Source organism: Leopardus geoffroyi, chromosome B2, assembly GCF_018350155.1.
Source record: "Leopardus geoffroyi isolate Oge1 chromosome B2, O.geoffroyi_Oge1_pat1.0, whole genome shotgun sequence".
NCBI classification, from domain to species: Eukaryota; Metazoa; Chordata; class Mammalia; order Carnivora; family Felidae; genus Leopardus; species Leopardus geoffroyi.
In genome coordinates, this window is record NC_059332.1 from 119,317,206 (window position 1) to 119,339,624 (window position 22,419).

Here is a 22,419-nt window from a genome sequence, read left to right on the forward strand (position 1 = left end):
CGTTCTTTTGATTTCATGATTTTGCTGTAAAAATAAACATCATTGAGATAAAGGAGACACGAGGTGAGCCCTACTGTTTCCCCGTTGTTTTGTTGTTTTTTTTTTTTTTTTTTTTTTTTTTGTCTGGGACTGCTTCTTGCCATGGCACAGGGTGGGGAGCCCAAGCAGATTTACAGTCATGCTGAGTTTTGGGGTCTGAGATTGGAATTTGTGGCTGCCTGAAGCATCTGGAATTTGCAAGCCAGTGGTATTCAGAGAAGAGGAAGCTGCACAGAGGGTGGGCACCAAAACTCTGTGTGAGGATTCAGCTGGGATCTCTGCTGGGGGTTAACCAGGCTTGTGTAAGGCAAGATTCCATGAAATCTACCAAGGATCTGCTGCTGGGGTGAACGGTGATTTCTGAGGTTGTGCAAGGTTGTGTGTTGCTGAGAGAGGTTGGAGAGCTGGCCCAATCAGCAAATAGAAGATACGTACACAGAATTTTCAGTGTATGCTACATCCATGGGCCTCTCTCTCTTCTCTCTCTCTAATTTGTCCATATGAAAGTGTGCGTCCTCTTCCGGGTCCTGCTGAAGTAATTCCTAGGAACAGAATTACCCATTATTTACCCAGTCTTACCATTATGAAATTAACATTTATTTGTAAAACAACGGGTAAGAAACACCACCTGATTTCTAGATACAATCTTAATCTAGTACTGAATCAAAGCAGAGGGAGTTTGAATTCACACTATTCAAATTATTTTGAGACCGATCTGGGTTTGACAGTTCTCAAAACTAATTTTTTGATAAACTTTCAGCTTTATTTATTTTTTTTTTTAAATTCTTTTTTTTTTTTTTTAACGTTTATTTATTTTTGAGACAGAGAGAGACAGAGCATGAACGGGGGAGGGGCAGAGAGAGAGGGAGACACAGAATCGGAAACAGGCTCCAGGCTCTGAGCCATCAGCCCAGAGCCCGACGCGGGGCTCGAACTCCCGGACCGCGAGATCGTGACCTGGCTGAAGTCGGACGCTTAACCGACTGCGCCACCCAGGCGCCCCTCAGCTTTATTTTTTAAGAATTAGGATTTCAAGGGAAATTAGCTTTCTACTTTTGCTTTAAATACCATTTTTTTCCTTCTGTACAAATCCTTTTGCATAGAGTTAAAAAACATTGAAAAGACTTTTAAAAATTGATGGGGTGCCTGAATGGCTCCGTCGGTTCCGTGTCTGACTTCGGCTTAGGTCATGATCTCGCCTTCAAGAGTTTGAGCCCCACATCAGGATCTCTGCTGTCAGCTCAGATCCTGCTTTAGATCCTCTGTCCTCCTCTGTCTCTGCCCCTCTCCCAGGTGTGCTGTCTCACTCTCTGTCTCAAAAATAAATAAAAACACTAAAAAATAAAGTAAAGACTTAAAAATCGAGAACAAAAGGATATTAAAGTGTTCAGGAATTATTTTGAGTTTAAGTAAAAGCCTATAATATTCTTGAGTTGAAAACTTTACACCTAAAATATTTTCAGACTTTGGAAAATAAAAACTAGTCATTGTTTTATTTAGAATGATGTTACTTTTAGGGGGCCTCGGTTGAGCATCCGATTCGGATCTCAAAGCTTGTAAATTCAAGCCCTGTGTCGGGCTCTGTGCTGATGGCTCAGAGCCTGGAGCCTGCTTCAGATTCTGTCTCTGTCTCTGTCTCTCTGTCTCTGTCTCTGTCTCTGTCTCTCTCTCTCTGCCTCTCTCCTGCTTGTGCTCTGTCTTTCTGTCTTTCAAAAATAAACATTAAAAAATTAGAATAATGTTACTTTCAACATAGTTAAATAATAGTAACATAGTTTGATACTAAGATAATGCAAATTATTGGTGTAAGGCAAGCAGTCTTGAATTATTAGCAGTGGAACGAAAATAAGAAAGATCTCATGGTATCAAACAGACTTGACCCAGTGGCTAAATGTACTTTTACAGCTGTTTGGACTTTTCAAGAGTCTTGCTATCTTTATAATGCACACTTTTAGTTTTCTGTATTGCACTGTGTGTATTTATGATCATTTATGCTGAACGGAGAACAGTTTATGTATGTTTACTCCTAGCATCCAAGCAACTTGGCTGGTACTTTTTTTTTTTTTTTTTTTTTTTTTTTTGGTCATTTTCTGTTAGCTCAAATGTTTGCAAGCCTATTTGCATAGAAAGGGGGAAAACCTGGGTAGAGTGGCTTTCTGTGTTGCCTAGGGATAACAGAAATCCATTCACAATTGCTTATTAAGTTTAAAAGTCCTTATAAGGAGTATATTCTATAGAGATGTGTATGAGAACAAAGAATATATGGTTTCACCTTTTATTGGATCATCACCATCCTAATAAACTTGCCTTTTCATTTGGCCAGATATTGGTCTTCCCAGCCTCTAACATATCGAGGTTTTCCCAGTTCCATATACCTAGTAAACAGGATAGGTACTCTTAGAGTTTTTTAGCCGTGAGATGTATCAGTCGCCTATGAATTGGACTCATTGTTTTCATCCTTTAGCTCTAAAAAGAAACCATTTTTACACATATTATTAAAAACATAGCATACAACTGTTGCCCCCTACATTAACTGAAGATTTATATATCAATATGTGTAATTTACCTATATGTTTTGGACAAATTTTCTTTTTTTTTCCCTTCCCCCTCCCCCTTCCTCCCCGCCCCCCCTCCCCCCCCCCACTCCTGCCACAGGTTCATTTGTACACACAGCACAGGAGGACACCAGCCCCATGCGAAGCCCAGGGGTCATACTCGTTCTTCTGTAGAAGGTTATCTGCATAATTTTGTGACACCTGAACTGTGTGTATTCCTTCAGGTAGGATATTGTTTCCTTTAGCCAAGCATCCTGGGACATGATTTACCTAGTAATGCTTTAATTATTTTGAGTTTCCTCAGATCCCACAGGTAACCAGTTTGAACCCGATAAACCTGTAGTTTTGGGGGTGCCTGAGTGACTCAGTCAGTTAAGTGTCCATTTCTTGGCTTTGGTTCAGATCATGATCTCATGGTTCCTGGGTTCAAGCCCTGCATCAGGCTCTCAGCACAGAGCCCACCTTGGATCCTCTGTCTCCCTATCTACTCATCCCCTGCTTGTGTGCTCTTTCTCTGTCTCTCTCTCAAAACTAAATGAATATGAAAAACCAACAACAACTGTAGTTTTGAATATTTTCCCCTCAAGCCCACACAAAGATAAAGAAGTTTTCTTGACACTTCTCATCAGGAGATAAATATTTTCTAGACGCTCTCTCCTGCCCCCGGTCTGGAAAGGTCCATCCTTATGGCCAGAATCTTAACTTTTTTTTTTTAACATTTATTCATTTTTGAGAAACAGAGCACAAGCAGGGGAGGGGGCAGAGAGAGAGGGAGATACCGAATCTGAAACAGGCTCCAGTCTCTGAGCTGTTACATTTTAACTCACCATCTTGCAAGTATCTAAAAGTAAAAAGTCACTGCACTCTAAGTTCCTGGGATGAGCAAATGCCCTCAGGGCACTATTTCATTTCAACCTTCATTTATCCCTCCATTAACTGCTTCCTCTTCCTCGTTGGACCCTGGTGTTTTTTCTTTCTTTCTTGTTCAGCAGTGCTTTTTCATTTGGAAAATGTTTACCTAAGTGTAATACCCATACAGAAAAATTACAAGCACAAATTATAAGTAATACAGTGTGAGGAGTTGTTACAAACTAAACATGTTCATGTAACTATCATCTAAATCAAGACAAAGATTATTACCAGAGCCCCAGGAACCTTCTGACCCTTTGTAAAGGCATCAGCCACTTAACTATAATAGCCTCTATCCTTTTATTTTTATAAATTAGCTTTGCCTGTTTTTGAATTTTAGGTAAATGGAATCATATAGTATATATTCTTTTGTGTATGAATTTATTTGCATGACATCATATTTGTGAACCTTACCCATATTTTCATGTGTAGCATTAAAAAAATTTTTTTTAACATTTATTTATTTTTGAGAGAGAGAGAGAGAGAGAGAGAGAGAGAGTGTGAGCAAGAGAGGGGCAGAGAGAGGGAGACCCAGAATCTGAAGCAGGCTCCAGGCTCCAGGCTGTCAGCACAGAGCCCGATGTGGAGCTTGAACTCAGTGACGGGGAGATCATGACTTGAGCCCAAGTCGGATGCTTAACCGACTGAGCCACCCAGGTGCCCCAGTAGCTTTAAAAAAAAATTTTTTTTTTAATTTTATGACTGTACTACAACTTATCCAGTCTATTTATTGATGGACAATTGAGTTGTTGAAAATTTGGGGCCATCACAAATAATGCTGCTGTGAGCATTCTTATGGAAGTCTCTTAGTGAACATATACATTCACTTCCATTTGGTATATAGCTATGAGTGGAATTGCTCGGGTGTACATATGTTCTTTGGCACTTTTCCAAAGTGGTTGCTCGCGGTTACGTTCAGTGAGCAGCGTGGGAAAGCCGCAGTAATTCTGCGTCCTCCCTGACACTTGGTACCGCTGGGCGTGTTTGTTTGTTTAAATATTAGCCATTCTGATGAGGGAGAGGAAACTCACCACTGTAACTGACATCTCGCTGTAGGTTAATTATTGTGAATACCTTACCTAATGCTTATTAGGCAGCCATTCGCTTTTTTTTTTTACTTTCTTAGTTCTGTTCTGCACATAAGGTCTTCATAATATATATATATATATATATATATATATATATATATATATTTGCTATATATATATGTATTTGCTATATATATATATATTTGCTATATATATATATAGCAAATATATTCTCCCACTCTGTGACTTCACTGTCTTAATGTTGTTTAGATGAGTAATTGCTTAATTTTAATGAAATCCAGTTTTTCATAGTTTTCCTTTCTGGTGAATGTGTTCTTTGACGCTGTTTAAGAAGTCTGTTCCTCCTTAATTCTTGAGGATAATCTTTAGCTGCTTAAATCTTTATGGCTTTGCCTTTCATATTTACACATCACAATTCGCATGGAATTGGTTTTTGGTTGTCATAAATCGAGAGACCATATATTTGACTGACTGTTTCTAGATTCTGTCTTCTTTTCCACTGGTCTGTTTGCTCATGTGCAAATACCACCCTCTTATTTACCATAACCTCACAGTAAATCTTGAAATCTGGTAGTGCGAGTTCCCCAACTTTATTTTTCTTCAAGAATTGTTTAACTGTGCTTGACCTTTTCTGTATTCATACAAATTTTAGCACCAGATTTTCAGTTTCTGTTGAAATACCTATTAAGATTTTAGTTGGATGTTATCAAATTTGTAAATTAATTTAGGGATATTCAAAGTTTTACAGTATTGATTCTACTAATTCATGAATATTTATTAAAATCTTTTAAATTTCAGTAATATTTTATAGTCTTATACAGAAGTCTTACACATCTTTTGTTAAATTTATTCCTACATATTCAATACTTTATGGTCTTGTGTTATCATTTGTTTAAAACTGCATTTTCCAACTGTTTCTGCTAGCATATGCAAATACAAATGATTTTTATACCCAGAAACCTTGTTAGATTCACTTACTAATTCTGTCAATGCCTTATCAATAAAAATTTAGATTTTTTACATTCACAATCATGTATTCTGATTCTTATATGTTTCATTCTTTTTTCTTTCATTTTCTAACTGGATAGTGAATAGATGTGGTTTTATCGAACACATTTGTTCTATCTCTAAACTCTGAGGTAAGCTTTCCATTGTCCACCAGTAAGTATTACGTTTACTGAAGGTTTTTGTGGAGATCTGTTATCAGGCTAGGGAAATCCCTGTCTATTGCTGTTTGCTAATAGCTTTTATAATGAATTTCTGTTACATTTTATCAAAATTGCTGTGCAATTGTTTTTTTTCTATTGTATTTTTATGGTTCATTTTCTATATAAGGTAAAAGTTTAGTTCTCTGCTTGAGTAAAACAAGCAGTCATCTATCTGGTCAGGATGTGGGTAGTTTTATACATTTCCCTTTTTTTATGTTTATTTATTTCTTTTTGAAAGAGCGAGCGAGTAAGGGAGGGGCAGAGACAGAGGGAGACACAGATCTGAAGGAGGCTCCAGGCTCTGAGCTGTCAGCACAGAGCCAGACTCGGGAACCGTGAGATCATGACCTGAGCCGAAGTCAGAAGCTTAACCCACTGAGCCACCCAGGCGCCCCAGGATGTGGATAGTTTTCAATGTCTGTTTCTTTTCAGGGCGCCTGGGTGGCTCAGTCAGTTGAGTGCCCAAATTCTGCTCAGGTCATGATCTCAGGATTCATGGGTTTGTGCCCTGGATCGAACTCGCTGCTGTCAGTGCAGAGCCGGCTCTGGATCCTTTGTTCCCCTCTCTCTCTGCCCCTCCCCTGCTCACTCTCTCTAAATTAAATAAACATAAGATAAATTAATAAGTGTCTGTTTCTTTTAAAGACTTCAATCTACTCCTTCTGTTTTGAGTTCCCCCACTGTCCACTCCCATGCATTTTTATACCCCCCACTTTGGAAGCACTTAATGCCTTTAATTCCTTATAGTTTCCAGGATTGCGTGCCACAGGTTATCTCTCTTTCGTGGCTTCCTCATTCCTGTCCTCTTTTCCTCCAGCCCTGTTGATGTTTAGCACTTAATTTTCTGTAAGTTGCTAAGTTATCTACCATTATCCCCTCAGCTTTTCAGCCTCCAAAATTCTTATTCATTCGTTTGACAAATGTCTTGCAGTTAGGATGACCAGATTTGGTGAATAAAATCCCAGGAAACCCAGTTAGATTTGAATTCTACACAAACAGCAGATGGGATCTCTCTGTACTCAGACATTATCTGCTGTTTATCTGAGGTTAGTTGGTCATCCTGCCTTTTACCTGGCATTCTTATTGTGAGTACCAATTGGTTTAGGTATTGTAGGTGTAGGTGATACATGAGAGATTAAAAACGTTCAAAAATCCCTGCTCTCAGGAGGTTACATTCTGCCGGTAAGACAGATATTGTACATGCGTAAATTATGTAGCACGTTAGTGATACGTGCTATGGAAAAGAAATGAAGTGGGCTAATGGATGTCAGATATATAAAGATTGAGATTGCACTTAAGGTGCGTCAGAAAAAATATCAAGGAGAGAGTGAAGCTACAGTAATTTTAGGGAGAAGTGTACCCCAGGCAGAAGGGGCAGCACATGAAGCCCGAGGCAGGAGTGTAGCTAGTATGTTTGAGGCGGGAGGCCATTGTGGTCCAAGTGGGTTAGCAAGATAAGGTCAGGAGCAGGACAGGAACGGGAGTCCAGACCAGGTAAGGCATTGTGGGCCATTGTGAAAACAAGCCTTCTCCTTTCAGTCAAGAAGGAAGACAGTGGAGCGTTTAAACACGAGTGATGTTGTTGAAAGACATGACACTGTTGAAAGAAGCAATCTGGCTTCTTTCTGGCTTCTATGCGGAGAATGTGCAGCGGTGGCTCAGGGGAGGCTAAGGAAGAAGAGATTACTGCAGTAACCTAGGCAAGAGATGATGGTAGCCTTGACTAGTGTGGAGCAGTGGAAATGGTGAAAAATGTCAAAATTCTCGATCTATTTTGATGGTAGATCTAACAGGATTTCCCGACGGGTAGGATATAAGTATTAGCAAAACTGTGGAATCGTGGATAATGCTATTTTTGATCTGAGCACTTGGAAGCAGGGTTCAGTTCTACACCATCTCTCATCTGTTTTGATCTCTTATTTTTATCTTCATTGCTTTATGTTTGTTTATATCCCTTAATGATAGTTCAGGGAGGCTTTGGGTTGAAGCAATGATAAAGCTGTGTGTTGAAATCAACATGTGTATCCAGAAATCCATATAGTTATTTTGATAAATTAATTTTATTTAGTTTTGATTTGTGGGGAATAAGCACCTTTGGAATTTAACTGTAATGTGATACCTTATTTTGATAAAGGTGATGGAAAATAAATGTGACCAAAACAATGTGGCTCATATCCATGTAATGTAAGACATGTGATTCAATTAGAATTTCCTTGTTGCATTTGGTTTCTGTAGAGAGAGATTATTTTTTACCCTTGTGCCACTGCCAAAATGATACCCATGAATTAACTTCTCTGCCATGAAACTAGTCCATTTTTGTATTTTGAAATGACTGATGGGAATGATCCAAAACATTTTATGTGCCCAAAGAGACATCACATACCCTGCATAATTCCACAAGGAATTGGAAAAGGTCCAGCTAATCAGATCAGATATTTTTTTTAATTTTTAAAAAATGTTTATTTATTCTTGAGAGAGAGAGAGAGAAAGTGAGCATGAGCAGAGGACAGAGAGAGAGGGGGACAGAGGATCTGAAGGGGGCTCTGTGCTGACAGCAGAAAGCCCAATGTGGGGCTCATGTACCATGAGATCAAGACCTGAGCTGAAGTCAGAAACTTAACACTAAGAGCAGATATTTTTTTTTTCAACGTTTATTTATTTATTTTTTTTTTTGGGGACAGAGAGAGACAGAGCATGAACGGGGGAGAGGCAGAGAGAGAGGGAGGCACAGAATCCGAAACAGGCTCCAGGCTCTGAGCCATCAGCCCAGAGCCTGACGCGGGGCTTGAACTCACAGACCACGAGATCGTGACCTGGCTGAAGTCGGACGCTTAACCCACTGCGCCACACAGGCACCCCAAGAGCAGATATTTTTAACGCTTCTTATTGAGAAATATGAGCATGAACTTCTGGATAAATATATAGATTGTTATAATCAGTCCTTTTTTTTTTTTTTTTTTTTTGATCAGTACTTTGTTAATTAGCTTTGTTTCCTGTCTGAGCACAGCAAGGCAGAGTTTTATGCTATTAATGGCTACTCACTGCTTTTTCTTCTTACTTTGTAAAGAATGTCAAAACTTAACTAGATTTGCTTATATCTTTTAGGTATTTCCCATATTTCCCTGTCTTTTCCAGGGCCTAACCTGATCCACTAAAAAAATAAATAAATAAAGAAAAAACAAATGACCATGTATTTTAAAACTACATACTGTAAAATGTTCTTTATACAAAAACCTGAAAACTTTGATGAGAGTGATTTGGGCAGCCTGAGGCATTAATTGAAGACCTATATGATAACTTTCAGTTATGTTGAGAATCAGATATACCTTCTGAATAAATTAACAAATAAAATTCTCCGAATTAAAAGTACACTTAATCACATTTTAATTCTTTTCAAATTGTTGATACACATGAAAATTATCAGAGAACCAGAATATTCAAGATTTATCCGCACTGTGCCTCCTAGTTCATAACTCTGTGTTAAATAATTTGTGTAATCTTTTTCAGTGACAGTATGCTAATTGGACTTCTGTTTATATTTCCTGTTGTCATGCTTATCAAATTGGAATAACTGAACCTGTGGGAACCCATGCCAGGTCACTGGCAATTGATACCCTGGGATGAACAAAGTAAATCTTCCTAGGGCATTTGTTTTTTTTGTTTGTTTGTTTGTTTTTTTGTTTTTTGGTTTTTTTTTGTGAAAACTTTCTGGACTTAAGCAGATATATATTGGTGTGTAACACAAAGTGTAAAGGAGACATAAAAGAAATTTTTACTTGCTACAAGTAGACTTTGGACTTTACCTCAGCCTACCATCGATCTCCTGTACTGCTTTGACATAAATGTTTGAGTGGCTCATTTTGGAAGTCTTCAGGAAAGAACCTGTGATTCTAGCATGTTGTTCAGATATTTCCAGGGTTAGATACTGATACCATATTTTATAGCTCTTGTAAAAGTGCAAAATATTCTAGAATAGCTTGCAGAGTACAGTGTAAATGTCTAGTTATCCTACTAAGTTAGCCAGTCTTCCTTTTTTACCGGAACGTGCCTAATTTTGCATCAAGTAAGTCAATTCCATTCCCTTGGATGACATTTTCAATGTTCTATGGAAAATAACTATAACAGGTATGAATTGAGAGCTTTATTTACATTAAGAGCCCCTCTGTATTCTCTCTTTTAACCATGATAGCAATCCTCTGAGTTAGATACTAGTTTGATTTGTTTCTACAGATGAGAACTTGGACACAGAGTGGTCGGGTTACATTCTCCAGGTCATACAGCCTTGGAAGAAAAGGATCCGGGATTTGAACCCAAGTTGTCCTCTTTGGAGGCCCTACCTACCTTTAAACATTATTCTTTGTCCATAAATAATCTTGAGTTAACACACTCTTTTGTTTAAAAAAAAAAAACAAAGGAAATCTTTTTTTTTTTTTAATTTTTTTTTCAATGTTTATTTATTTTTGGGACAGAGAGAGACAGAGCATGAACGGGGTAGGGGCAGAGAGAGAGGGAGACACAGAATCGGAAACAGGCTCCAGGCTCTGAGCCATCAGCGCAGAGCCTGACGCGGGGCTCGAACTCCCGGAACCGCGAGATCGTGACCTGGCTGAAGTCGGACGCTTAACCGACTGCGCCACCCAGGCGCCCCAAAGGAAATCTTTTTAATTATGGATAGCAGGGCTGACTTCTGCAACGTGATGTGATCCTTAACTGGTGGGATGAGCTGCACACAGTACCCAGTGTACATGAACGGCATAGACTTAACACACATTCAGAGGTACACGGTAAATCTCAAACCAGACTATGAAGTTGATGAAATTCATGTTCCATTTCCACAGGCCTCAACTTCCACATTCTTGACTTCTCTCAGCACTTTGTCTCCAACTGCTTTCTAACATTCCCCTCTTGTGTAAACCGAACGGAATGTGATACCAGCCTTTATAATGTGGTTGATGGATTCCACTTTACATGGGTGTGAATAAATTCCAGTAATGTGCATTATCTCCACTAGGCATCTTCATTCAAACCTTTGGCTTTATCTCTAATAGAAAGATTTGAGTCCATTAAAATGCCAGCCCCAGTAACTGTGTGGTAAGATAACTTGAGAGTGGTAGACCCTTGATCTAACTCTATACCTTCCTAAGCTGCTTTATGGAATGAGACTGACCAAGGGTATAGATGGCCTAAAGGAAGACCACCACACAGCTTCTTTGCTTATTTAAAACTATCATCCTTCGGTGAAACTAACAGTGACCTATCAGTTGGAGCGCTAAGCATTTTCCAGGAGTTTCTGGAGAGCAGAAGAGCACCTATCTTATTGTTACCATTTTCTGCCAAGACTGGAACAGTTGGCTAGGGCACATGTGTTCATCTAGATGCCGTGCCCACCATCACTGCCTATACAGAGGCTTCAAGATTAAACAACTCTGGCCTCCTGTTCATTCTGATGTTGTTACATTTTGGTAACAAGCATTGAGTAGTAGCTTTTATAGAAACCCTGCTCTTTGGATACCTGGAAATGCCTCTATCTTTTGTATTACTTTGATCTCTGATAAGAAGTTGCTAAAAACTAAATTACCTTCCTTATTAAAAGAGGTGCTGCAGTGGAATTTTGTTCTTTCACACAGTTTTTTTTTGTTTGTTTCCTCTGTTTATATGTTTATCTTTCCCACTTGACTCGGTCCCACTGGACTGTTTTTCTTTTCTCTTTGCATCCCAACTGCCTAGTACAGCACTTGACAGAGTAATGGAAATGTGGAATGAAGGAATTCATGGATGAGGGAGTGAATAAATAATTTTTTTGAGTCTGTGTATAACTTTAGCCTCTGTAGAGGCTATGTATGTGTAGAATAATGCTTCAACCATAAAATATCCAATGGTATTAGGTAGCATAATTGATGCTATTGGAATAAGATTTTGGCTTAGGCAAAATTCGTTTCATTTATTAACAAAAATTTAGAACTCAGGTTTTAAGTCAGTACTGATTTTAGACTATTTTCCAGGCAGGCTCCAATTTGTGGAACATTTTTAAGAGTTCCACAAAAAGTTTCAAACTGGCTTTTCTTATTTATGGCTGAAGTTGTATTAAAGAAAGCACAGTAGCCCTTCATTACTTATCACAGGTTTTAGTCCTCTCTGGACTATATCTAGCTCCACTCTTCCCTTCCAATCTGATATCCTTCCACTTTCCACACGCAGCATTTCTCTGTGCAAACCAGTATCCTCCGTAATCTCCCGTTACCCCAACACCTTGGACTCTTTATGGTCTTTATTCATCCAGCCCTTACCCTCTCATCAACCCTTTCCCAATCCTTCCTCAGTCCTACTCCATCGGTTTTTACTCATCTTCCTCCACCATGAATCCTTCCCTGACAACTCTTACCAAATGGTTCTTTGTGCTCTTTTTCTGAGTTCTTAGTACACATACGGCTAGTGCCACAGTTACAACCTGACTTTATTTCTGTTTGCTCTTGTCAGTTTTCTCCCCAGATGTAAACTCTTTGAACGCAACGATTCTGTCAGTGCCTCCAAGTCTCCCATAATGCCAAATAAAATATTAAACATACAAAAAGCGTGCTCAGAGCCAAGGTGACAAAAGCACAAAAATTAACAAGTGAGACTTCATCAAAGGAAAAAGTCTCACAGCAAAGGAAACCGTCAACAAAATGGAAAGACAACCTATGGAACGGGAGAAAGTATTTGGAAATCACATATCTGATGAAGAGTTAATCTTTAAAATATAGAAAGAACTCATACAACTCAATAGCAAACAAATCTGATTAAAAATGGGCAGAGAATCTGAAGACATTTTTCCACAGAAGACATACAAATGGTTAACGTGTACAAAAAGAGGTGCTCAGCATCACTAATCACAAGCGAAATGCAAATCAAAACCACAACGAGATATTAGTTATACCAGTGAGAAGGGCCATCATCAAAAAGACAACAGATGAGTTGTGAGCATGTGGAGAAAAGGGAAGCCTTGTGTATTTTTGATGGCATTGTAAATTGGTGCAACCACTATGGAAAACAGTATGACGTTTTCCTCAAAAAATTAAAAACCCAGCCAACCCACTTTTGGCTACATATCTAAAGGAAATGAAAATAGGATATTTAAGAGATCTCTGCACTTCCATGTTTATTGCAACATTATTCACAATAGCCAGGATATGGAAACAACCTGTCAGTAGCTGGGTGAATGGATAAAGCAGCCATGACATGTGTATACAATGTAATGTTCAGCCATAAGAAAGAAAGTAGGAAATCCTGCCATTTGTCCTAGCATGGATGGAACTTGAAGGCCTTATATGCTAAGTGAAATAAGCCAGACAGAGAAAGACAAATACTGGATGGTATCACATATAAATAAGTGGAATTTTTTTTTAAGTTAAATTCATAAAACCGGTAGAAAAGTTGTTGTCAGGGATGTGGGGAGCGTAACATGGAAAGGTTGGTAGAAGGGTGCAAGCAAGATTTCAGCTACAAGGTAAATAAGGTTTGAGTATCTAATGTACAACATGGTGACCATAGTTGATAATACTATATTGTATAATTGAAATGTGCTGAGAGTGAAACTTGAATGTTTTCGCCAAAAGAAAAGAGAAGAAAAAAGGAAAGAAAGGAAAGGAAAAGAAACAAGAAAAAAAGGAGAAAAGAACAAAAAAGAAAAGACAAGGAAAAAGAAAAGGAAAAAGGAAGATGGAAATGTGAGGTGATGGATGTATTAGTTAACTAGGTGGGGGTATCATTTCACAACGTACGTACGTTAAATCAGCATGATGCACACTTTAAATATCTTCTATTTTGTCAGTTATACCTCAGTAAAGCTGAAATTAAAAAAATATATACTTGGCAGTGTTGTTTATTGGCAAGAGGAGGGTTTTTTTATGTTTCACTGACCCCTTTATTGATACTTTTCATATCCATTTCCTATTTGATCTTTGAAAATTAAAATCACTTGTCAAAATCATTTTTATAATCTGTCACATCTCAGTGCTATGTCTTAATCAAATGATATTCAAACCTGTCTGAAAGGAAAGTTTGCCTTCCTATTTGGAAACTTACACAACATTCTGCCCACCAGATGTCAATGCTTCTTTTGGAAACACTTCTTGTATGGTTTCTCTTATCATGCAAAGGGCACAGTCTGTAGTTTAAAGATCTTGACAATTTTAACATCTGGGAGTGACTTAAATCCAGGAAACTGTATGGCCATAATGATAAGAATAAACAAAGAATATACTAAAGATAGTCTTACTAGAGAGAATATTTCCCCCCACTTTTCACTTAAAGCTAGGAAGTGAAATGAATAGGGAATTGAAGGATAACCTGTAAGTCTGAAACAGCACTTTTCCAGGTGCAGGAGAGGATATGAAATTGCTGACATTGGTTTTAAAAAGTTCAAAGTGTAAAGAAAAGGGAAATAGTACCTGGAATGGTGGTTTTTCACTGAAGCTAAGATCAAAGCTTACCATTTCTAAGCACAAAGTAAATGGAGTCTTTGGGAATTGCTCTAATTTTAATATAAGACAATTTTCTAATTTTTGTTCACTTTCTACTGGCTCATGCCTGTGTTTGCAGTAACACTGATTTGAAATGTCTATATTTGTGAGAAAAAAATTTAACCACTTGTTTTTTAACTTGGTAGTATGATACAATGAGGTCCATCTGTTTAACATCTGGACTACTGTAATACTAATTAGAAAGGACAGTATATTTTTCAGTTCTCCACATACCTTTGTACAGCAAACCTTCTAATGTGTCTCATTGTACTTGTCACAGTGCAAGGTGTGACATTATCGGTAGCTATGATGGAAAGACTTCATTTCTTGATTTAAAACTTAGAAGAGTAACTGCCTAGAGCTTAAATGAGCTCTGCCTATTTTGACAAGGGGAAATGAAGTACATGAAGATTTCACTCTTTCTATTTTACTTAGTATGAGGAAATTATAGAGGGAGACTGAGCTTGAAGTCTGGTTCTGGGCCACTGCAAAACCCTGCCTTCACATTTTGTATTTTCTACTCTTCTGCTCTTTGAAATGCCTTGGCACCTTTAAATTTTTTTTTTTTTTAATATTTACTTATTTTTGAGAGAGAGGGAGACAGAGTGTGAGTGGGTTAGGGGCAGAGAGAGAGGGAGACACAGAATTCAAAGCAGGCTCCAGGCTCTGAGCTGTCAGGACAGAGCCTGATGTGGGGCTTGAACTTAACAGACTAGGAGATCATGACCTGAGCCAAAGTCGGTCGCTTAACGGACTGAGCCACCCAGGCACCCCATTTTTGGCACTTTTTAAAAACAAGTAGGTCAAGATTTTTTTTTAAAGTTCTGCTCTTCAGACTTAGACTTTATAAGTACATGAGTTAACATCATGAATACCATGACTGATTATGCTCTGTGCAGTTGATCAAATTTCCATTTTATCTACGGATTTTGGTGGCAGATAACACAGCTTTGATGAGTGATTAATTGGCCAGGAGGAAGGTGGGCTCTTAGGGCTAGATTGATAGCGTCATGGGAAATACCACAAATGTGGAGAAACTGAAATGAATACCCCCCCATAAAAACTCTTTGAAGACTACATTTAAATTAGAAAATATAGGGGCGCCTGGGTGGCGCAGTCGGTTGGGCGTCCGACTTCAGCCAGGTCACGATCTCGCGGTCCGTGAGTTCGGGCCCCGCGTCGGGCTCTGGGCTGGTGGCTCAGAGCCTGGAGCCTGTTTCCGATTCTGTGTCTCCCTCTCTCTCTGCCCCTCCCCCGTTCATGCTCTGTCTCTCTCTGTCCCAAGGATAAATAAACGTTGAAAAAAAAAAATTTAAAAAAAGAAAATATAGTCAATTATGTGCATATGCTTCTTACAGGGGGCAGAGTCCATTTACATAAGCATTTTATTTGTTTATTTTTTTAATGTTTATTTTTGAGAGAGAGAGAGAGACCTAGTGAGAGCGGGGGAGGGGCAGAGAGAGAGGGAGACACAGAATCCAAAGCAGGCACCAGGCTCTGAGCTGTCAGCACAGAGCCCCGACGCAGGGCTCAAACCCACAAACCAAGAGATCATGATCTGAGCGGAAGCCAGTTGCTTAACTTACTAAGCCACCCAGGTGCCCCTACATAAGCATTTTAATAGCTCCTTTGGATATCTGCTAAACTTTCAGAAGAAAAAGAATTAATTTGGGTACTCTCATGTTGAAAGGAGTAAAAGAAGGATTTTTTTTTGAAGTGAAAGCCATGAAGAAAATCAATTAAAAACAGCTTTATTTAGACACTCTGTGAACTTTGTGTGAAAGTTTCAAATGCCTGAAATAAAGCCTTTGTGTATGCAAGTCATTGGGCTTTGATTGGCATGGACTTTGAGCTAGCAAAAAAAAAAAAGTAACAAAATGTTTTGGAGTGTCTAAGGAGTTCAACACTACAATTACTACACTTCTGTTTCCTTGATTTGGGGTAGGTTTATATTTCCTAGAACAAAAGTAAAAAACAAAAACAAAAACAAAACTCCTAGGACAATTGTTTCAATCACTTTCCTATTTCTGATTTCAGAAAAAACTTTATTATTTACACATGGTTTAAAGGTAAACTGAGGCACATTACAATTTTTCAAGTGTATTTGAGCGTTAATTCAAATTGGGGAATGCCAAACCAAAGATGGTTAGAAGAGCTCCACCCATAGGAGCTAGGGGCAAGGTTTTTATAGAAAAAAACACTGAACCAAAGCGAAGAAATGATTTGATTGGCTATAGCTTAAGTGGTTGCCTTATTTGGGAAAGCTTCCTTTACTGTTTGTGATTAGTTGTTCTTAATTTTCCTTATTTTGGATTGGAGTGCATTGACTCTGGCTTAGATTTTGTTCACTTCTGTATGTTGCTGCTGCATTACATCTCCGTGCGATGGCCTCCTTGTTTAAATACTTTAGTACTTACAGCCATTAGTTATTTTTTTCTGATTTGCCCTTTAAATATGGACCAGGCTAAAATTCAAAATTCTGTACCATACTAGTCAACATTAAATATCACATAACATCATTGTTGTGTATCCAGTTATTTCTATGTATCATGAGCTCTGAACAGATTTATTTATTCTAAGACTCTTCAATTTAAGTCATTAAAACTGTATTCAGAAAAACATATAGCATTTAACTTCTCAACTGCAGACCTAGGGATTCAGGTCAAGAAAAGAGTTATAGCCACATTGAACTAGAGGGACAGTCATGTGCATCTGAGTTCGAGATGTGGTAATCTTGGCAAAGGCAAGTTATCTAGGTTTAAAAGACATGGTAATCCTTTAGAATTGTATTTTGCTACCACAATCAAGAGGTGTAAATTTTCTTCTTCTGAGTAGCCTATTTATAGGTTTTTGCTGCTGTTATAGCCTTTATCCTCATACATGTTGGAAATATTTCCTCCCAATCTATTACCCTTTTCATTTATGGTATCTTTTGATCCATAGAACTCTTTTTGATCTGGAAGTTTATTATGTATACCAGTCTAGTTTGCTTTTTAAGAAAGTATCCACATATCATTAATTACGTTCTGTGACATTAAACATTCCCTTACATGTTAAAAAAAGAGACGGAGACAGAAGTGTTCATCATGTTTTCTCCTGAATATGTAACACGAATGAGAAACATTTTTAAGTTCAGAGATTGATACCTCAAAATCCCCTTTACAAATATGGTAATAGTTTACTGATAACTAAACAAGAAAATTTTGCAGTTGTACCTGTCTTCATGTATTTGTTTCTTATATGCAAAATTTATTGGTTTCTATTCAAAGAAAAAATACCTAAGTAACAATATGGACTATGTCTTATGTCCACTTCTTTGCATAGTAGAAAAATAACAAGTCAATTTTCTTTGTTCCCAAGATTTAAAAAAAAAAAAATGATTCTGTGGACTCAACTTGGTGTTGTCTGTGTGTCCTTCTAATAGCTGCCTATTGTTGGCTTTCTAGATGTCCTTCTGGACAGACCTTTAGATGAACCTGGAGAATGCAGCATGACCACACGGATTTCGTCAAAATAATGAGCGTTCCTTTCAAGGCCAGCTGAGAGAGAGAAGGGTTTTGCTCGCACATTTTTACTACTGATGCAAGTCTCTCTCTCTCTCTCTCTCTCTCTCTCTCCCTCCCTCCCTCCCTCTCTTTTGCTCATAGGAAACATCACATCATTCCTAAGGATGAGAAACTCACAGGCTAAAAATGTAAGGCTTTCTCTGTGTCTGGAGGGAAACTTTGTCATTTAAAAGAAAATAGCTCTGACTAGGCAGGATAGTCTTCCTGAGTATTTCATTCCTAGGACTGTTTGCATTCTTTCCCAGTGAGCTGGAGTGATAGGCACTGGATCCTATTTATAACAGGCAAGATGAGCTCTTAAGCTATTTGGTGCTGGGTTAAGAATAAAAGCTTCAAGGGATTGGTTGGAATTTCTGTGTGCCTCTTCTCAGCAAGCGTCCTTTGCCCTTTTGGGGGAGATGTGGCTGTATGTTAGGTTTGTGAGAACCCAACTCAGGAATAGCATGTGATGTGAAAATGGAAAACAGTTGGATTGAAACCATACATGGTGAAGTCAAAAAGATGCTCTTTCTTGAGCTGTTGCTGAAATATGCTGGGGTTATTTCAGTGCTTGAAGAATAAATAGAACTTGAGGCACCCTGGAGGATAATGGAAAAAGTATGTGAGAGGACTCTGTGAATTTTCCCAGCTGCATCTCAGCCAGTTATCATTCAGCTTTCACTCTGACTTTAGAAAACATTATTTCCCCGCAGCAGAGTCTGAGCCCTTTGTGAAACTACCCTGGGTGTTTGAAGACGTGAGAGGGGCACCTGGGTGGCTCAGTCGGTTAAGTGCCTGACTCTAGATCTCAGCTGACGTCATGATCTCACTGTTGGTGGGTTCAAGCCCCACATAGGGCTCTGCGCTGACAGTGCAGAGGCTGCTTGGGATTCTCTCTCTCCCTCTGCCCCTCCCCCACTCATTCACATACACACACACACACTCTCTCTCTCTCTCTCTCAAAATAAATAAATTAAAAAACTTAAAAAAGAGCCGTGAAGGAAGTTTCTACCTAACCCTGTATTCCTCACGATTGCTCTGAATCAAAGCACTGGAGCAAAACCAAAGAAACAAAACAACAACAAACCCCCCCAATAAGCACAAGAAGACATTGCAAATGACGTGATAACTAATCATAAACTACACAGAGTTATAAGATGTTCGGCACCTAAAGGTCTTAGTCCAAGCTCTTCTTCAGATGAAGGAAGCAAGACAATAATTAAAATAATCTAATAACTTAATCAGTGATAACAGAATGGAATCACTTCTCGTGGCTTCCTGTCTCCCTGTTGAAGGGTACCCTTCATTGGAAAATGCTCAATAGCAAAACTTACAAATGGAAAGCATGTCTGTAAGGTGTTTGGACAATGTAGTCCATTGGCAGTCTCTAGATTTACTGGGTCTGCGGCCCTGTAGCTGTGTAACAGCCATAGAGAAACTACAGCATCTTGGTGTTACAAGTACTTAGACTCATCCGGTTTGGTTATCCCCAGGGAGAATAAAGGAGCTGGATATTTTTAGGAACGTTTAGCCATTCAAATTAAAGGGAGGGTGGTCCTGGTGCTCGGAAAAATGATGGAGATACAGGTCTAGGTGGTTCAGAATGACAGCGGATCAGAGGAGACATTCCTCTCTGCATTGTTTTTAACTTTATGTATGAAGCATCGAGATGTTCTTGCTGAATTAGTTAGGATTTAGTACAATGAGAATTGGTCTGTTGAATACAGCCCATTCTTTGAAGCCTGCCTCCAGTACTAAGCTTAATCTCCTAGCTGAAACTGTATATGAGAAATATACTCGTTCCTCTCTATGAATGTTTATTTAAATTGATATCTTGAGCTCTCCTGTGTGTCGGTGAGGATCTCAGCATCCCAGAAGTACATCAGTAGAGGATGGTACTTGTTAATCGAGAGGCAAGGGCACGGCAACAGAGAGAAACTTTTTTTTTTTCTGATTCAACACTGCTAAGCCGTCGGACCTGCACTAGAAAACAATTTTTGAATATAGATCAGTTTGTGTTATGAATCTGAGACTTCAGGTTGAGAGTCTTTCCTAAGCTGTCCGTGTTTCTACCTTAATATCGCAAAACATCTTCAGAATGAAGGAGAAGGAAACTCCCGATCAGCCTTTAGGTTATTCAGAGTTTTATCTTAGCAGATTTTTGAGTAGATCGAATGATATCGTATACATACAAATGACAGCTTATTGTGGTGGCTTTAAACATTAACTTGAGGAAGTTGATTTTACTTGATAGTGTCAAAATATAGAAAGGGATAAATATATGTCAGGAAATTATAATAATGGTACATGTATTACCTTAGCCATAGACCTGAGTATGTAAATTGAAGTCTCATATGATTTTCTCAACCCTGTAACAGTAACTATTATTATTATTTCCATTCTTTATTTGTGAAAATTGAGGCTTTAGAAGGTCATGCAACTAATAAGTGGCAATGGCACTGATCTTTATGGTTTTCGGATATATACTTTTGACCACCACGTTCTATTACTTGAAATAAAAGTTACGCTTCCCATTGTGTCATAAAAACACGTAGTAAATAACTGTAACTCTGCTGGTTGCGTGCTAAGCCTCTCAGGTTTTGATTGGTTTTGTTGGTTAGGTCTTTTTGTTTTGTTTTGTTTTGATGAAAAATCTTGAAAGATTTAAACTATTCTATGTTCTTTATGAAGAGAGATCAGAACAAAGTAGACTGTCAGCAACTGGCAAGCATCAGTGATTCATGTGAAAGACTATTGTCTCTGGTGATACAATGAGTGCTGGGCTAAGAGCCCAGCGACAGGAATCTGCCATATCCTGGCTTTGAGATTTATGTAAACAATATAACTGGGATACATTATCTACAGTTTTTTGTTGTTTTGTTTTTTTGTTTTTTTTTTAAATCTCTGGGATGCCATGCTTCTCATATAAAACTCTACATTTGAAGGTTTGGCATTGTTTATTTAAAAGGCATATGTAGTTTTTTTTTTTCATGTTTATTTATTTATTTTGAGAGAGAGAGACAGAGCACAGGCAGGGGAGGAGGCAGAGAGAGAGAGAGAGAGAGAGAGAGAGGGAATACCAAGCAGGCTCTGTGCTATCAGCACAGAGCCTGATGTGGGACTCAATCCCACGAACCACAAGATCATGACCTGAACTGAAATCAAGAGCTGGTCATTTAACCGACAGAGCCACCCAAGTGCCCCTAAAAGGCATATGTAGTTTCATTCACAGGAAGAAAATAATGGTATCAATATAGAATTAAATTCACACTTCCAGAGTACCATATTCCATGGCAATATTATTTCTCATAAAAGTAGGGCCAGCGCATTGGTTGTAAAATGCCTGAAGTAAAAATGTAGTAATGGGTAGTATGAGACACTCTGATAACTGTTGCTGGTATAAGAAGAGACTTACCTCAAGGAGGAAGAGTAGTGTATCATTTTGGAGCAGAGCTTGTGAGCATCATTCCTCCCAAGTCCTCTCCTAATATGGCAGCCTTAGCGCAGGGCTGAAGCCGTGGGAAGTGTTCAATACATATTTACCCTGAAGGTGTTCTGCCTCGAGAGAGAGAGATGTCATTTTGAACTTCAACCCAATTTTTCCAACTTCACATTCTGCAACTTTTTTTCACTTTTCGATCATTTTCCTTGTCATCTTGTGCATATAAGAACTGAGCGGAAGGACAACGTTACTTCCCCCCCTCCCCCCCCCCCCCCCCCCCCCCGTCACCCAGTCACTGGCAGAACTGAAACCAGAATCTAGATGCACACATTGCTACTAAGTTGCACAATGATAAAAAGACACCCTTGACTTTGAAATATTTTAATTTAACACTATAATGACTTGTATAGATGCAGCACTTGAAACTTACCCTGCATTTCTGGGTTCAGTTACTGCAGGGGACAATTGTGGATGTTTTTGTTTATGGGCATTGGGTTTGCCTGCTTTTATTTCTCCCCCCTCCACTTTTCACAAGACAATTAATTTGAGATTATAAATAGATCACCATTGCTAGAAAATAAGACAGTAGGGTCAATTTATAAATGAAGAATGCCATATTTTATTCTTCTGTATACACACAGACACACATGTACAAATCAAGATCTTTCCTACATCAAGATCTTTCCTACATCTTTAGACCTCAGCCTGCTAAGAATGTTTTAGGATATCTCCTGCTAACATTAAAAACAAAACAAAACAAAACAAAACAAAACAAAAAACTGGGAAATTCCTGATTCTTTAGCAAAATGAGAATTTGTAACTGACCTAAGTAGGTGGTTTTTCTAGTATCAATGCTATGCAATTCTGACATCAGATGTCACATTACTTCTCAAGAGATACTCCCATTCACCCAGCAACAATGTCTTAATGAAGGCGGCTTGTTCACACACACACACACACACACACACACACACACACACACAAAACCTCAGAGTATGTTTGCAAATAATGATAATACTAGGTGTATGTCGGAGTGGATATTACTCCCCAAGAATTCTGCACGCATTTCATTTTTAGGATGGGAAATTTCTATTTAGTCTGTGGCTTGGTGTGTGAATGTGAGCCAGTTTCTTATTCAGAAGCTGATGATGGCATATTTTTTCTATATTGA

The 22,419-nt window shown here is 38.5% G+C and overlaps 1 long non-coding RNA gene across 1 annotated transcript; it reads right to left on the reverse strand.

The window, feature by feature from the left end:
- Window positions 1–129: 129 nt before the first annotated feature.
- Window positions 130–21,499, reverse strand: LOC123609017. Its single transcript, XR_006717570.1, has 3 exons — window positions 21,222–21,499; window positions 2,312–2,414; window positions 130–581 (listed from the first exon to the last, which is right to left on the reverse strand). It is a non-coding gene; the product is annotated as an uncharacterized LOC123609017 (long non-coding RNA).
- Between the last annotated feature and the right edge of the window lie 920 nt (window positions 21,500–22,419).